Raw genomic sequence first — 16735 nt, 5'->3', positions numbered from 1 at the left:
GCAGAGAGGCAGGCAGAGAGAGAGAGGGAAGCAGGCTCCCCACTGAGCAGAGAGCCCGATGCGGGACTCGATCCCAGGACCCCGAGATCATGACCTGAGCTGAGGGCAGCGGCTCAACCCACTGAGCCACCCAGGCGCCCATCAATAAAAAATATTTTAAGATTCTTTGAAACCAGGAAAACCCAATCGATTAACATAGGGAGGACAAGAGAAACCACTTTGAGGAAGTGATTTTTTGAGGCCATCCCTGAAGAAGGTGATCCAGAGGGGTGGAGGTGGCAGTGGGGGGAAAAGGTTCTATGTGGAGGATAGCACATACAAAGGGCCAGAGTCCACTCAGGTCACAGAGCATAAGGTGCATGCCAAGAAGGGGAGAAAGTCAAGGCAGCCTATTGACTGGAGCTGGAGGAAGCATATAGTGAGAGGCGGAATCTGAGGGCTTTCAGGAACATGGAAACAATACTACCTGGTAGGGCTGCTGTGAAAATTAATGAGCTAAGGTGTCCAATATACCTAAACTGCTTAGAACACGAAAAACGAATAACTATTACTAAGGGAACTTTTACTAATTTACAAAGTGTAGTTGGAAGCCCTTATTTTGGAACACGCCAAAATTTCTGTCGCCAGGGTTTCTCCCCCAGAGAATCAGAAAATAGCATGAGCATCACCTGCTTGGGCGCCAAACCCAGGAAGCACCCCTGCTTCCTCTTTTCCGTACAGCTCACATTGAATCCACAGCTCTACCTCCAACAGACACCTGCAACCACTCCACCTCGCCCACCTCCACTACTGGTGTCCTAATGTCCATTCCAGACTTGGGGCGAGTTTCCTGGGAAACTATCTAAGATGGGGGCTTGCATGTTGGACAGTTATTGGAATCAACACATGCAAGGGTGGGGGCAAGGAAAGGAGGCCTGGACAGAGGGAGCCCTGAGGTTCAGTGATACCAGAAACCTTCGTCAATCCCAAGGGGAAGTTCTGGATGGCTCCGGATTGCCCCAGATCGAGGGGAGAAGACCTGGTCTTTGCACACTACTCTTCAGGGACCAATCACTGGCTGCAGGCTGGCCTTCCAGGAGGCAGCTCCCTAAGAAGAACTCAACTGTGGGTCATGGGCAGCCAGCTGGAAAGGATGAATGTTCTGGCCAAAAGGGGTACATCTGCCTCCTCTAGAAAGTAAGCTCCCAGGAAGGCCAGCAAGTTGTCTGTTCACCAATATATCCCCAGGGTCTAGAATAGTAGGTGCTAAGTAAATATATGTCTAGTGGAAGCCAATTATTAGTTTATAATTCAACCAATTATTTTGAGAAGTGAGAGTGGGATATGAGCTTCTCATAGTATTACTGGTGGGATTTTCAAAGGAAAGAGCACAAGAGAAGACAGAAAACAGAGGACATTTTTTTAAAAAAGTATTTTGTTATTTTTTTTATTTGACAGAGAGAGAGAGATCACAAGTAGGCAGAGAGGCAGGCAGGAAGCAGGCTCCCTGCTAAGCAGAGAGCCCGATGCGGGGCTTGATCCCAGGACCCTGAGATCATGACCCGAGCCGAAGCCAGAGGCTTTAACCCACTGAGCCACCCAGGTGCCCCCAGAGGACATATTTTTAAGGTGAAAACCCATGTGGTGTTATTACTCTCACAGATACCATATAAAGGATTATAGAGTTACTGTAAAACAGTGATCTCCACTGTGGATCTCAGCCCCAGGGATTCTGATTTTGTTCGACTGAAGGGCAGGCCTGGGCATTCGGGTTTTAAAAATCTCCCAGGTGATTCTGTGGGGCCAAGGTTGAGAAACAGTGTTGGAAAAGGTGGAAAGGGTTTGACAGTTGCATTTGACCCAGCGGAGACTCCACCAAGGAATAATTGTGTGCATTGTGAACCCTCACTCCTGTGTGCAACAATGGAGTGGATGCCGACGCTGGGGCCAGAGGTATCAATAGGGCCAAGAAATCAGGGTGCACAGGCATTTGAGAGAAACTTGACCTTCATGGAATTTAACAATTTGCCAACAGCTGTGACCAAAGACCCCCTGGTTCATTTGACATTGGCGCCTGCTTTTATTTATCATGAAGAGAGTGGGGGGGGGGGGATAAAAACCCTAAAGAAAAAAAAATCCCAAAGAAAACCAGTTGCACCTGTTTCTATAAATGATAACTGTCCTAGTTTTCTTACAGTTGAGATTCACTTGGTGTCCCTCTTTCAAAGTCATTCCTGCTGTAAATTCAGAATGTTTACACACAAAAGCAAACTGGATGAGCCTGTTTTGAAGGTTTTCTTCGTGGAGGGGATTGCTCCCATTTGTTGTTGTTGTTCTTCTTCTTGATTTTTAACTTTAGGTGTATGTGAACCCCTGGTTCTGTCATTTGGGTCTCCCATTAGTACCTGAAGCAGAAAGCATTTCTGCCACCCAGGAGCTATCTTCGTTTGCATTAGCCATTCTTTGCTTACTGTGGTAGAAATACAGAATCCAACATGGGCCATTTTATCAGTTTGTAAGTGTGTGGTTCAGGAGCAGCGTGAGTACTCACTTTGTTGGGAGGCTGTCCCTCCCCGCCCACTTCCAGAACCCCTTCGTCTTCCCGAATAGAAACCCCGCACCCATGAAACCACAGCTCCCTATTATTTCCTTGTCCCCTCCCTGGCCCCTGGCGGCCAATTTTACTCTTTGTCTCTTGGAATGTGTCTGCTCAGGGTTCCTCTTGTGAGTGGAACCATACAGTATTAGTCCTTTGGGGTCTGGCTTATTTATATGTCCCCAAGGCTCATCATGTTGTAACGTGTCAAATTTCCCACCCCCCGCCTTTTTTTGTTTTAGGAGCTCGTTTTCATTTTTATTTTTAACTATGGTAAGATACACATAAGTTTTACCATCTGAACCTTCTTTGAGTGTGCAGTTCACTAGTGTGAAGTATATTCCTCTTGTGCAGGGCATCTCTGAACTCTCCCATCTTGCAAAGCCGAAACTCTCCATCCGGATTCAGCCGCAGCTCCTGCTCCCTGCTCCCGCCTGCCCCTGGCGGCCACCATTGGAATTGCTGTCTTCGGGAATCGACAGCTTTGGATACTCCATGTAAGAGGAACCATATGCTCTTTGTCTTTCTAGGACTTGCGTATTTCACTTAGCATCATGTCCTCCAGGTTCATTCATTGTCGTAGCAGGGTCGGAACTTCCTTCCTCTTTCGGCCTGAGTAATGTTCTATTGCATGCATATGCCATGTTTGGTTGATCTGCTCACGTGTCAGTGGACACCTGGGTTGCTTCCCCATTTTGACTCTTGTGAATAATGCTGTTTATTTGGTTGCACAAAGAGATTACTAATTTCTAAGTGAATTGCCTGAGGCCTGGAGCCACGGCCCACCGCTGAGGACATCAGAGTGGTATAAGATGGACACCTGTTGTTGGAAATATCCGATGACATCCTGAGGGATGGTGTTCTGAAGATTTTCTCTCCTGGTGTAAACAGAGGATGGTATGTAACTCCAAGCTCCTTCAGAAAGTCGTCTGCAACCGGAACGGAGCTCTCATGCAGCCTTATGAGATCGGTTGCTTAGGAACCGTTGGCTAATCCCTCATTGATTTAACCAATAAATGAGGGATGAGGTGGCAGCAGCACCTGGAATTTTAGTGTTAGCTCATCAAACCCCGAGGCCCTATATTTTTTAGTAAGTCGCTCAGGTTGTGGCTGCGAAGCTGTGTTAAGACAGAAATCTATTTTCTAAGAAGCGTTCAAACCAAGTCCAGGCCACTTGTCGCTGTGCCAGAATATTCTCTGTGCACAAAGGAGATTGCAACTACTGGATTCTCAAGTGAAAACTAGTTTGGTGGTTAGACTTGAGGTACTTAAGAATGATAAGACTGGGGAGGACAAGGGGAAAATTCCGACATCAGACCAATAACATGAACAAAAGAAGACATAAGCAGAAGGGAAAAAGAAGATGTAGCAACTGATTTTTATGGGACAAGATGAAACAATTGGGAATACAAGTTCATGACGCATTCTCTACAATCCCAAAGTCCAAAAACTGAGGGTGTTTTTTTTCTTTCTTTCTTCCTCTCATTTGGTGGAAAACCTGACCTAAAACGGTCTGAGGCAAATTAAGATCTTTCTTCATTCTTCGTAGGGTGACTGTTCAGAGTCTTTGCCATAGAACTGTTAATGAGTTAAATTATGAGGTACTATCCTAGCGCCTGGGGCTGTGACATGAAATACGATATTTGCACTATATTACCTTCTCCCAAACTGAACATTTCTGAAGCCTGAAACACATTCGGCCTTGAAGGTTTTGAGTGAGAGGCTGTGGATCTGTTCAGCATACCCAAGAGGCAGAGAAAAACATAGCTACCGAAAATGACCGGAAAGGAGGACCTCAGATTGCTTTCAGCATGTTATTTTATCTGCATGGTTCTCTCCTTGGGAAATGAAACAACCTAGTGATAATTAGATGCACTCCTTTGCTTGTTTTCTGGATGGAAAGGGTTCAGAGGCGTGTTATTTTCCTGTGGCACAGAGAACCGAGCCGAAGTGTGGGACAAAGGGAATGACAAAGGAAACGGAGCTGAGCCCCGGGGTCCGTCAGTGTGTGGCCCTGCAGGGACAAACTGGGGTTCCCTCCGCCCCGCTGCACAGGTGCAGTTTGCAGCGTAGGGCGCAGGCCTGGGTGTGAGCGTGCACACACGTACATGGAGCTGACGGCTGGAGGCCAGGTGAGTCCTTCCTGTCCGGATGAAAACAAAGTAGAGGGTGAGGAGGTGGAGGGTGGGAGAGAGAAGGGAAGACCAATGACTTTCTGACTTCCGGTGAGACAAAAAATGACGAAGCCCAACATAGCAAAAGATAAGCAGCGAGTACGCACGCACCTGCTGGTTGCTGTTTATGACCCCCGGCAAACACCTGAAGCCAACTTAGAGCATCGCCGAACAGAGGCCCCACACACATAGTCATCGGGCTTCAGCACAGTTTTCTGCTGTCTACATCAATTTCAGATGACAAACCAGCGCATCGCTTGTCGCAGGACCCATGCTCAAGTTTCTAGCTGAGGGAAAGGAATGCCGAGAGCTCTCGGTTCTAAAGGAAAGTTCTAGACTCGTCGATGCAGTTAAAATAGGACCAGGTCAATCCAACAACTGCCAACTGCAGGCTTGATGAGGAGGCTGGAGTTTCCCTGAGAAGAAGTCTTCGGAAGGAACTCCTGGACACAGAGTACGGTGGGGGCTCTGCTCCACGACAGAGCCGAGTGGAGAGAGCGCTTCCTCTGCCCGCCTTCCCTGCTACCTCAGGCCACAGGGAGGTTGAGGGAGCCTCCACAGAAGGCTTCACAGAGACTGAGGTTAGCTCTCAGCAGCTCACTTTGTTGCCAAATGCTCATTGAGCTGGGGAGACAACACTCAGGCCTGGCCCATGCTGCTACCAGAGCAGACAGTTCTGGAGAGAGTGTGTCAGGTGTCCCTGGACGTGTGGGGTACACCTGAGCAGGGAGACGTAACCAGCCAAGAGAGGGGAGAGAAGGCACCCATGGGAGCTGGCCACCAAGGACAGATGGCAGGGCAAGGAACGTTCCCACAGAGGGAAATGGGGCACATGTCATCCTAAAGGATCCTGCCCAGGAGAGGTTTTTAGCTGTAGGTGTTATCAGAAATGCAAGACTATGGGTGGCTGGGTGGCTCAGTGGGTTAAAGCCTCTGCCTTTATCTCAGGCCATGATCCCAGGGTTCTGAGATCGAGCCCCACATCGGGCTTTCTGCTCAGCAGGGAGCCTGCTTCCCCCTCTCTCTCTGCCTGCCTTTCTGCCTACTTATGATCTCTGTCAAATAAATACACAAAATCTTTAAGAAAAAAAAAGAAGAAGAAGAAGTGCAGGACTAGAAGATTGGTCGAAACAGACCAGCCCTGGGGTACAGCTCACTAAAGGGAAAGCAAGGAATTGAAAGTCTTTTAAAACAGAAGGCCCAGGGCACCTGGGTAGCTCAGTCAGTGAAGCATCTGCCTTTGACTCAGGGTCATGATCTCAGGGTCCTGGGATCGAGCCCCGCATCAGGCTCTCTGCTCAGTGGGGAGCCTGCTTCTCCCTCTCCCTGCGGCATTGCCTACTTGTGTTCTTTCTCTCTGTGTGTCAAATAAATAAATAAAATCTTTTAGAAAATTAAATTAAATAAAACAGAAGGCCTACAGGGAGGGCTCTTTGCCTCTGTCCCTGTGCCCCTGCTCCTTCCTGTACCAAACATGGAGGCAGAGGGTGGGGGAGGGGCTGAAGTGAAAAACCAGACCCAGATTCCTCTTCTTTCCTCACCTTCTGGTTCCCTGGGCTGCAGGCTGGGCCCAAACAGTAAGGGAGCAGAGGTTGCTGGTCGTGCCGGCTGAAATCTGTCCATCTAATGGTCTTTCCTGGCTGGGACACAGTGTGCTAGATCAATGATTCACTTTTTTTCCTCAATCCTGGAAAATTCTCTCTCTCCTCTCTGGCTGTAATTCTGATGCGGTGTCTCATCCCTCTCTCTTATCACCTCTTTAATATCTTCGACATCCTTTCGTTCCAGGTAATCAGGTACAAACCTTCATTTATGGTTCTTCCTCCAACTGTCTAATCCCCTATTTGACCCTTCCGTTACGTTTTTATTGGAACTCTTATGGTATTTTTCTCATTTCTAGAATTTTGATTTTTAAAATTTCACCTTACTCTTCCTAATCATGTCTTGCTGATAATCTTCATGGCTGAATTTTTTTATTTCTTGTATCACCGATCCGTAGCAAGTCTGTCTTCTCTGACAACTCCAATGGCCACTGCCCCTGGCCGTCTATATCTGCTGTCCCTTGTTTCTACTCACTCTGACTCACAGTGCCTTGCTCTCTTGGATTTGGTTACCTCGGACCATGAGGCCACTGCTTGATCTTAATCTGTGTGGATACTGTGGGCTTACAACCCGGACGGGGAGTGCGGACTCTCTCCTGCAGAGCACTTGCTTTGTCTTCTGCCAGAAGACAGGGAGCATCACTCATTGTTTTCAGCTCTTGTGGGAAGGACAGGCTCATTGCGGGAGGGGGGTGCGGGGGGGGGTGGTGGTCTCTTTCCTGACCTTTGTCTGGCTCCATTTCTCCATAACATTGCTGTTACCAGCAATTCCCTACAGACGAGCCATACCCCCAACCTCCCCACCCCCCCGCCCCTGCCGCAGAATCCCCTACCCAGCTAGTTGTTGCTCTGTGAGCCCAGCAGTGTGTCCACTGCTGTGTCTTTTCCAGGCTTTGTCGTCTCTTAGGGGGATGGTTCCTTGTAGCTCCTAGGCTCTAGTCCCCACGTTTATAATGATAAAGAAATATTTTAAACATATGGATACATCTTAGCACAAATTCCTCCAGACAAAACCATGGTATTCTTGTCTTTGCTATTGATGGTCACTGCTATTTCGTGTGACTGGGGGCAAGTGGCTTGTCTTTGAAGCCAGAGGTTTCTCATCTGTAAGTGGGGATGTAGATACCCACTCGCTAGAGTAATAAAATGGCTAGAGTAAAGCGGTTGGCTCGATGTCTGGTGCCCATTTCCCTACAGATGGAACCCCGTTTCTGGTCATACGTTTGCCACTGTTGGCGAAGATATAAGGTTTAAAAATCTGTGAGGACTTTAAAAAAAAAAATCCAAATTACAATTAATCTCATCTAGCAGATTTGTGCAGCAAAGAATTGTATTTCTCAAGAAAAGTATTCACACTGGCCGGTGGAAAATGAACCACGGGCGTGGAAGCACAACTTGCTTAAAAACTATGCAAAGTCTAAAAAAAAACAAACAAAAAACAAGAAACAAAAAAACCCCATAAAACCAAAACTATGAAAAGTCTAGCGTGATGGAGCAGGAAGCAGGGCTGAGGGAAGGAAGTAGGGCGTGAGTCTCAAGACAGGGCTGGGCGTGAATGTCACCAGAGAAGTTTCAGGATTGTTACCCCCGGCTGCACATTCCTTAGTCTCTGTCACGTGTGCTGTGCTGTCCACCCCCCACCCCAGCCAGGCCTCCCACCTCAGTGTTGCCAGAGCATGGGTGCCAGCAGGTTGGGTCAGGAACCAGGACCCAAAGCAGACCCCAGGGGGGCTCTTAGGATAAGCATGGCCCTGGGTAGCTTTGGGGTCACGTGGACATGAAGAACGAGGAATGTTGAGATAGCCCAGGTCCCCAGTCCCGCCTTCCTAAGGTCAGCAGTATGGGGAAGAGATCCCAGAGCATCTGGTTTCCAGGCCGGTGTTCTCTGCCCTGCTTATGTGTCCCGTGGTGGTGGGGTCAACTCTGACCACCAAGGTGCGGAGCTCTGCAGGTGCAGCTCCCACTAGGGGCAAAGCTGCAGGATGGGCGCACAGGCTCACTGGTTCTCTATGCCCAGCCCGCACCCCCTGCCTTGCTCTGCCAGCCCTGTGACCTTGGCCTCACTATGTGTGGAGTCCTGGGAAATGGTGCCATGACCTGGAAAGGACTTGCTGTGCCTTATAACACTCAGTAAAACTGCTGCTGGGAAAATCTCCCATTGCCCCAGAGGATTTCAAAGCCTTCAGTGCAACATCAAGGTGTTTTATTCTGACCCGAAGCCCATTTAATTAATTCCTTGGGGAAGCTAAGTATCCTGTTGAGTGCAGGGAACACATAGAAAACCTGGGCTGAAGTGGCCAGCTGGCAAGGAGGTTGGAGCTGTGAGTCAGCCTGGGGGCTCTTGAGTTGACAGTGATTAGGGTCCCATGGTGCAATTTACATATTCCCACAACTGGGCCCAAGTCCCTGTCAGAGAGTTACCCACATGACTTGGGGGAAGATGACAGGACTCAGAAACCCCAAAACTGATAAATTCTCTCTGTTGTCCAAGCACATCCACATCAAGTATGAATAACTCAGTTCCAGAATGAAGGTCTGAGTATTGACAATAAATGTGAGACCAAAACCATCATATGGATTTTAAGTATCGCCAGTGGGGTTTTTTTCCATCAGAAAGAAAATGTGTGAGCAGATCTGGAAATACAACTTTCTTGCATTAGGACAGATGCGCGGGAAACTTCAGCTCTTAACAGGGTCAGCGCTCTGGCTTTCCCAAATTTGCATATGTAGAGGCCAGAAAAGTAGAAATCTTGGGAATTAAAAATGCAAGAGTCAGGAGGAGTCAAGATGGCGGAGAAGTAGCAAGCTGAGACTGCTTCAGCTAGCCGGAGATCAGCTAGATAGCTTATCTAAAGATTGCAAACACCTGAAAATCCATCGGCAGATCGAAGAGAAGAAGAACAGCAATTCTGGAAACAGAAAAACAACCACTTTCTGAAAGGTAGGACCGGCGGAGAAGTGAATCCAAAGCGACGGGAAGATAGACCCCGGGGGGAGGGGCCGGCTCCCGGTAAGCGGCGGAGCAACCGCGCACAAAATCAGGACTTTTAAAAGTCTGTTCCGCTGAGGGACATCGCTCCAGAGGCTAAACCGGGGCGAAGCCCACGCGGGGTCAGCGTGGCCTCAGGTCCCGCAGGGTCACAGAAGGATCGGGGGTGTCTGAGTGTCGCAGAGCTTGCGGGTATTGGAACGGGAAAGCCGGCTACAGAGACAGAGCTGACAGTAAGCTCGCAGCTCCGTGTTACCTTGAACCGGTCGCAGGCTCGGTGAGCTCGGAGCGCGGCCGGAGGTCAGGCAGACGGGAGTAACTGGGCGCTGTTCTCTGAGGGCGCACTGAGGAGTGGGGCCCTGGGCTCTTGGCTCCTCCGGGCCGGAGACCAGGAGGCCGCCATTTGTATTCCCGTCCTCCGGAACTCTACGGAAAGCGCTCAGGGAACAAAAGCTCCTGAAAGCAAACCCGAGCGGATTACTCACCCCGGCCCCCGGTAAGGGCGGTGTAATTCCGCCTGGGGCAAAGACACTTGAGAATCACTACAACAGGCCCCTCCCCCAGAAGATCAACAAGAAATCCAGCCGAGACCAAGTTCACCTACCAAGGAGTGCGGTTTCAATACCAAGGAGAGCAGCAGAATTCCAGAGGAGGAGAAAGCCAAGCACGGAACTCATGGCTTTTTTCCTGTGATTTTTTTTAGTCTTGCAGTTAATTTAATTTTTTCTTTTTCATTTTTTTTTTTTCTCGCCTTTGGGTAAAATTTTTTTTTAACTGTTACCTTTTTCTTTTTTAACGATTTTTTACTAGTTTATCTAATATATATATATATATTTTTTACATTTTTCTTAGGTGTTTTCTTTTTTTAAAAATTCTTTTCTTTTCTTTTTTTTTTTTCTTTTTCTTTTCTTTTTGTTTTTTTTTCTTTCTTCCTTTTTGAACCTCTTTTTATCCCCTTTCTCCCCACTCACGATTTTGGATCTCTTCTAATTTGGTTAAAGCATATTTTCCTGGGGTTGTTGCCACCCTTTTAGTATTTTACTTGCCCCTTCATTTACTCTTATCTGGACAAAATGACAAGACGTAAAAATTCAACACAAAAAAAAGAACAAGAGGCAATACCGAAGGCTAGGGACCTAATCAATACAGACATCGGTAATATGTCAGATCTAGAGTTCAGAATGACAATTCTCAAGGTTCTAGCCGGGCTCGAAAAAGGCATGGAAGATATTAGAGAAACCCTCTCGAGAGATATAAAAGCCCTTTCTGGAGAAATAAAAGAACTAAAATCTAACCAAGGTGAAATCAAAAAAGCTATTAATGAGGTGCAATCAAAAATGGAGGCTCTAACTGCTAGGATAAATGAGGCAGAAGAAAGAATTAGTGATATAGAAGACCAAATGACAGAGAATAAAGAAGCTGAGCAAAAGAGGGACAAACAGCTACTGGACCACGAGGGGAGAATTCGAGAGATAAGTGACACCATAAGACGAAACAACATTAGAATAATTGGGATTCCAGAAGAAGAAGAAAGTGAGAGGGGAGCAGAAGGTATACTGGAGAGAATTATTGGGGAGAATTTCCCCAATATGGCAAAGGGAACGAGCATCAAAATTCAGGAGGTTCAGAGAATGCCCCTCAAAATCAATAAGAATAGGCCCACACCCCGTCACCTAATAGTAAAATTTACAAGTCTCAGTGACAAACAGAAAATCCTGAAAGCAGCCCGGGAAAAGAAGTCTGTAACATACAATGGTAAAAATATTAGATTGGCAGCTGACTTATCCACAGAGACCTGGCAGGCCAGAAAGAGCTGGCATGATATTTTCAGAGCACTAAACGAGAAAAACATGCAGCCAAGAATACTATATCCAGCTAGGCTATCATTGAAAATTGAAGGAGAGATTAAAAGCTTCCAGGACAAACAACAACTGAAAGAATTTGCAAATACCAAACCAGCTCTACAGGAAATATTGAAAGGGGTCCTCTAAGCAAAGAGAGAGCCTACAAGTGGTAGATCAGAAAGGAACAGAGACCATATACAGTAACAGTCACCTTACAGGCAATACAATGGCACTAAATTCATATCTCTCAATAGTTACCCTGAATGTGAATGGGCTAAATGCCCCTGTCAAAAGACACAGGGTATCAGAATGGATAAAAAAACAAAACCCATCTATATGTTGCCTCCAAGAAACACATTTTAAGCCTGAAGACACCTCCAGATTTAAAGTGAGGGGGTGGAAAAGAATTTACCATGCTAATGGACATCAGAAGAAAGCAGGAGTGGCAATCCTTATATCAGATCAATTAGATTTTAAGCCAAAGACTATAATAATAGATGAGGAAGGACACTATATCATACTCAAAGGGTCTGTCCAACAAGAAGATCTAACAATTTTAAATATCTATGCCCCCAATGTGGGAGCAGCCAACTATATAAACCAATTAATAACAAAATCAAAGAAACACATCAACAATAATACAATAATAGTAGGGGACTTTAACACTCCCCTCACTGAAATGGACAGGTCATCCAAGCAAAAGATCAGCAAGGAAATAAAGGCCTTAAATGACACACTGGACCAGATGGACATCACAGATATATTCAGAATATTTCATCCCAAAGCAACAGAATACACATTCTTCTCTAGTGCACATGGAACATTCTCCAGAATAGATCACATCCTCGGTCCTAAATCAGGACTCAACCGGTATCAAAAGATTGGGATCATTCCCTGCATATTTTCAGACCACAATGCTCTAAAGCTAGAACTCAACCACAAAAGGAAGTTTGGAAAGAACCCAAATACATGGAGACTAAACAGTATCCTTCTAAAGAATGAATGGGTCAACCGGGAAATTAAAGAAGAATTGAAAAAAATCATGGAAACAAATGATAATGAAAATACAACGGTTCAAAATCTGTGGGACACAACAAAGGCAGTCCTGAGAGGAAAATATATAGCGGTACAAGCCTTTCTCAAGAAACAAGAAAGGTCTCAGGTACACAACCTAACCCTACACCTAAAGGAGCTGGAGAAAGAACAAGAAAGAAACCCTAAGCCCAGCAGGAGAAGAGAAATCATAAAGATCAGAGCAGAAATCAATGAAATAGAAACCAAAAAAACAATAGAACAAATCAACGAAACTAGGAGCTGGTTCTTTGAAAGAATTAATAAAATTGATAAACCCCTGGCCCGACTTATCAAAAAGAAAAGAGAAAGGACCCAAATAAATAAAATCATGAATGAAAGAGGAGAGATCACAACTAACACCAAAGAAATACAAACTATTATAAGAACATACTATGAGCAACTCTACGGCAATAAATTTGACAATCTGGAAGAAATGGTTGCATTCCTAGAAACATATAAACTACCACAACTGAACCAGGAAGAAATAGAAAGCCTGAACAGACCCATAACCAGTAAGGAGATTGAAACAGTCATTAAAAATCTCCAAACAAACAAAAGCCCAGGGCCAGACGGCTTCCCAGGGGAATTCTACCAAACATTTAAAGAAGAACTAATTCCTATTCTCCTGAAACTGTTCCAAAAAATAGAAATGGAAGGAAAACTTCCAAACTCATTTTATGAGGCCAGCATCACCTTGATCCCAAAACCAGACAAGGATCCCACCAAAAAAGAGAGCTATAGACCGATATCCTTGATGAACACAGATGCGAAAATACTCAACAAAATACTAGCCAATAGGATTCAACAGTACATTAAAAGGATTATACACCACGACCAAGTGGGATTTATTCCAGGGCTGCAAGGTTGGTTCAACATCCGCAAATCAGTCAATGTGATACAACACATCAATAAAAGAAAGAACAAGAACCATATGATACTCTCAATAGATGCTGAAAAAGCATTTGACAAAGTACAACATCCCTTCCTGATCAAAACTCTTCAAAGTGTAGGGATAGAGGGCACATACCTCAATATCATCAAAGCCATCTATGAAAAACCCACCGCAAATATCATTCTCAATGGAGAAAAACTGAAAGCTTTTCCGCTAAGGTCAGGAACACGGCAGGGATGTCCATTATCACCACTGCTATTCAACATCGTACTAGAGGTCCTAGCCTCAGCAATCAGACAACAAAAGGAAATTAAAGGCATCCAAATCGGCAAAGAAGAAGTCAAATTATCACTCTTCGCAGATGATATGATACTATATGTGGAAAACCCAAAAGACTCCACTCCAAAACTGCTAGAACTTATACAGGAATTCAGTAAAGTGTCAGGATATAAAATCAATGCACAGAAATCAGTTGCATTTCTCTACACCAACAGCAAGACAGAAGAAAGAGATATTAAGGAGTCAATCCCATTTACAATTGCATCCAAAACCATAAGATACCTAGGAATAAACCTAACCAAAGAGACACAGAATCTATACTCAGAAAACTATAAAGTACTCATGAAAGAAATTGAGGAAGACACAAAGAAATGGAAAAATGTTCCATGCTCCTGGATTGGAAGAATAAATATTGTGAAAATGTCTATGCTACCTAAAGCAATCTACACATTTAATGCAATTCCTATCAAAGTACCATCCATCTTTTTCAAAGAAATGGAACAAATAATTCTAAAATTTATATGGAACCAGAAAAGACCTCGAATAGCCAAAGGGATATTGAAAAAGAAAGCCAACGTTGGTGGCATCACAATTCCGGACTTCAGGCTCTATTACAAAGCTGTCATCATCAAGACAGCATGGTACTGGCACAAAAACAGACATATAGATCAATGGAACAGAATAGAGAGCCCAGAAATAGACCCTCAAATCTATGGTCATCTAATCTTCGACAAAGCAGGAAAGAATGTCCAATGGAAAAAAGACAGCCTTTTCAATAAATGGTGCTGGGAAAATTGGACAGCCACATGCAGAAAAATGAAATTGGACCATTTCCTTACACCACACACAAAAATAGACTCAAAATGGATGAAGGACCTCAATGTGCGAAAGGAATCCATCAAAATCCTTGAGGAGAACACAGGCAGCAACCTCTTCGACCTCTACCGCAGCAACATCTTCCTAGGAACAACGCAAAAGGCAAGGGAAGCAAGGGAAAAAATGAACTATTGGGATTTCATCAAGATCAAAAGCTTTTGCACAGCAAAGGAAACAGTTAACAAAATCAAAAGACAACTGACAGAATGGGAGAAGATATTTGCAAACGACATATCAGATAAAGGACTAGTGTCCAGAATCTATAAAGAACTTAGCAAACTCAACACCCAAAGAACAAATAATCCAATCAAGAAATGGGCAGAGGACATGAACAGACATTTCTGCAAAGAAGACATCCAGATGGCCAACAGACACATGAAAAAGTGCTCCATATCACTCGGCATCAGGGAAATACAAATCAGAACCACAATGAGATATCACCTCACACCAGTCAGAATGGCTAAAATCAACAAGTCAGGAAATGACAGATGCTGGCGAGGATGCGGAGAAAGGGGAACCCTCCTACACTGTTGGTGGGAATGCAAGCTGGTGCAGCCACTCTGGAAAACAGCATGGAGGTTCCTCAAAATGTTGAAAATAGAACTGCCCTATGACCCAGCAATTGCACTATTGGGTATTTACCCTAAAGATACAAATGTAGTGATCCAAAGGGACACATGCACCCGAATGTTTATAGCAGCAATGTCCACAATAGCCAAACTATGGAAAGAACCTAGATGTCCATCAACAGATGAATGGATCAAGAAGATGTGGTATATATACACAATGGAATACTATGCAGCCATCAAAAGAAATGAAATCTTGCCATTTGCAACAACATGGATGGAACTAGAGCGTATCATGCTTAGCGAAATAAGTCAAGCAGAGAAAGACAACTATCATATGATCTCCCTGATATGAGGAAGTGGTGATGCAACATGGAGGCTTAAGTGGGTAGAAGAATAAATGAAACAGGATGGGATTGGGAGGGAGACAAACCATAAGTGACTCTTAATCTCACAAAACAAACTGAGGGTTGCCGTGGGGAGGGGGTTTGGGAGAAGGGGGTGGGATTATGGACATTGGGGAGGGTATGTGATTTGGTGTGTGCTGTGAAGTGTGTAAACCTGGTGATTCACAGACCTGTACCCCTGGGGATAAAAATATATGTTTATAAAAAATAAAAATTAAAAAAAAAAAAATAAAAAAAAATAAAAGATGAAAAAAAAAAATGCAAGAGTCAGCCACTTAAAAGCATTTCTCTAAACAGCTGGATTTTCGCTGATTTGGGGTATATTAGGACGGTTCGGCTTTTCATTTACTGTTGGTTGCCTAAAACATGAAGTCTTCTTTTTCTTATGAAGCCTCTTTAAACTAATTTTCTGAGGATGATTCTAAAAGCCTTGTTCCCAAATGTTGAGGGAAAAGCACCCACCAAGGTGGTTATTCTGTAGAAAACAGGTTCCTTAGGTACATACCATGGCACGTTCAATTTGATTCATTAAGTAGATACGAGAGGATGTTGGACATGAAGGACACCACGTAGAGGGTCCCTGTCCTCCAGAAGCTCATTACGTGGTGGAGGGGCCAAGCATAAAGCAAACGAGCAAACAAGGATTGCAAGTGAGAAGTGCAATGAAGGAAGTACAGAGTGCTGGGTGGCTCAGTCGGTTAGGCAGAGTGCTGGGTGGCTCAGTCGGTTAGGCAACTGCCTTCAGCTCAGGTCATGATCCCAGGATCCTGAGATAGATCCCTGCATTGGGCTCCCTGCTCAGTGGGGAGCCTGCTTCACTCTCTGCCTTCCTCTGCCTTTGCTTGTGCTTGCTTTCTCTCAAATAAATGGAATCCAAAAAAAAAAAAAAAAAGAATAGAAGCTTGATAAATCCACAGCCCTACTTTTTGTTATCTGCTCTCCCGGTGCAGAGCAATGACATGGGTAGTAGGACAGGCTGTGAGTGGAGGTGAGACAGAAAGTCCTAGTTGAGAAGCTCTGCATGGGAGTTCAGGACCTAAACTGGCTAGCAGAGGCAAGTTCATACTGCAGCAGGTGTGGCCTAGGTCTCCAATGTGTTATGGAGGGGGTGTTTCCTACCCTCCTTGGGCTTCTGTGTTGTCTGTTCACTCCCACACTTTGTGCTGGTGACTGTGCTCCTTTAGGTTGCCGGGACTAAGAAAACCCTTAGGCTGCCCCCAAGTGATATGTTCCCTTATTAGGGTAAAAGACAGGTTAAAGGAAATATCAGGGCCATGCAGTGGCCAGGAGTTGGCAGGTGCTGCTCAGCACCTGACAGGAGCCTGGTGGTCACTCCTCTCAGGTCTGGGGTATATGGGCACCCTAGTAGTTGGCTTCAGGGAACAGGCACTCATGGCTCCCTACCCAGGCCTCATCTCCACCGTGACCCGGCCATGCTGTCACTGCCACTAACCAGCT

At 45.3% G+C, this 16735-nt stretch overlaps 1 long non-coding RNA gene across 1 annotated transcript; it reads left to right on the top strand.

Annotated features, from left to right (window-relative positions):
• Positions 1-3078: 3078 nt before the first annotated feature.
• LOC131814163 (uncharacterized) lies at positions 3079-7510 on the top strand. Its single transcript, XR_009347168.1, has 2 exons — positions 3079-4707; positions 4987-7510. It is a non-coding gene; the product is annotated as an uncharacterized LOC131814163 (long non-coding RNA).
• The last annotated feature ends 9225 nt before the right edge of the window (positions 7511-16735 follow it).

This window comes from Mustela lutreola, chromosome 13 (genome assembly GCF_030435805.1).
Source record: "Mustela lutreola isolate mMusLut2 chromosome 13, mMusLut2.pri, whole genome shotgun sequence".
Classification (NCBI taxonomy): Eukaryota; Metazoa; Chordata; class Mammalia; order Carnivora; family Mustelidae; genus Mustela; species Mustela lutreola.
Note: the sequence above shows the minus strand (reverse complement) of the source record. Positions and strands in the feature narration are given on the sequence as shown.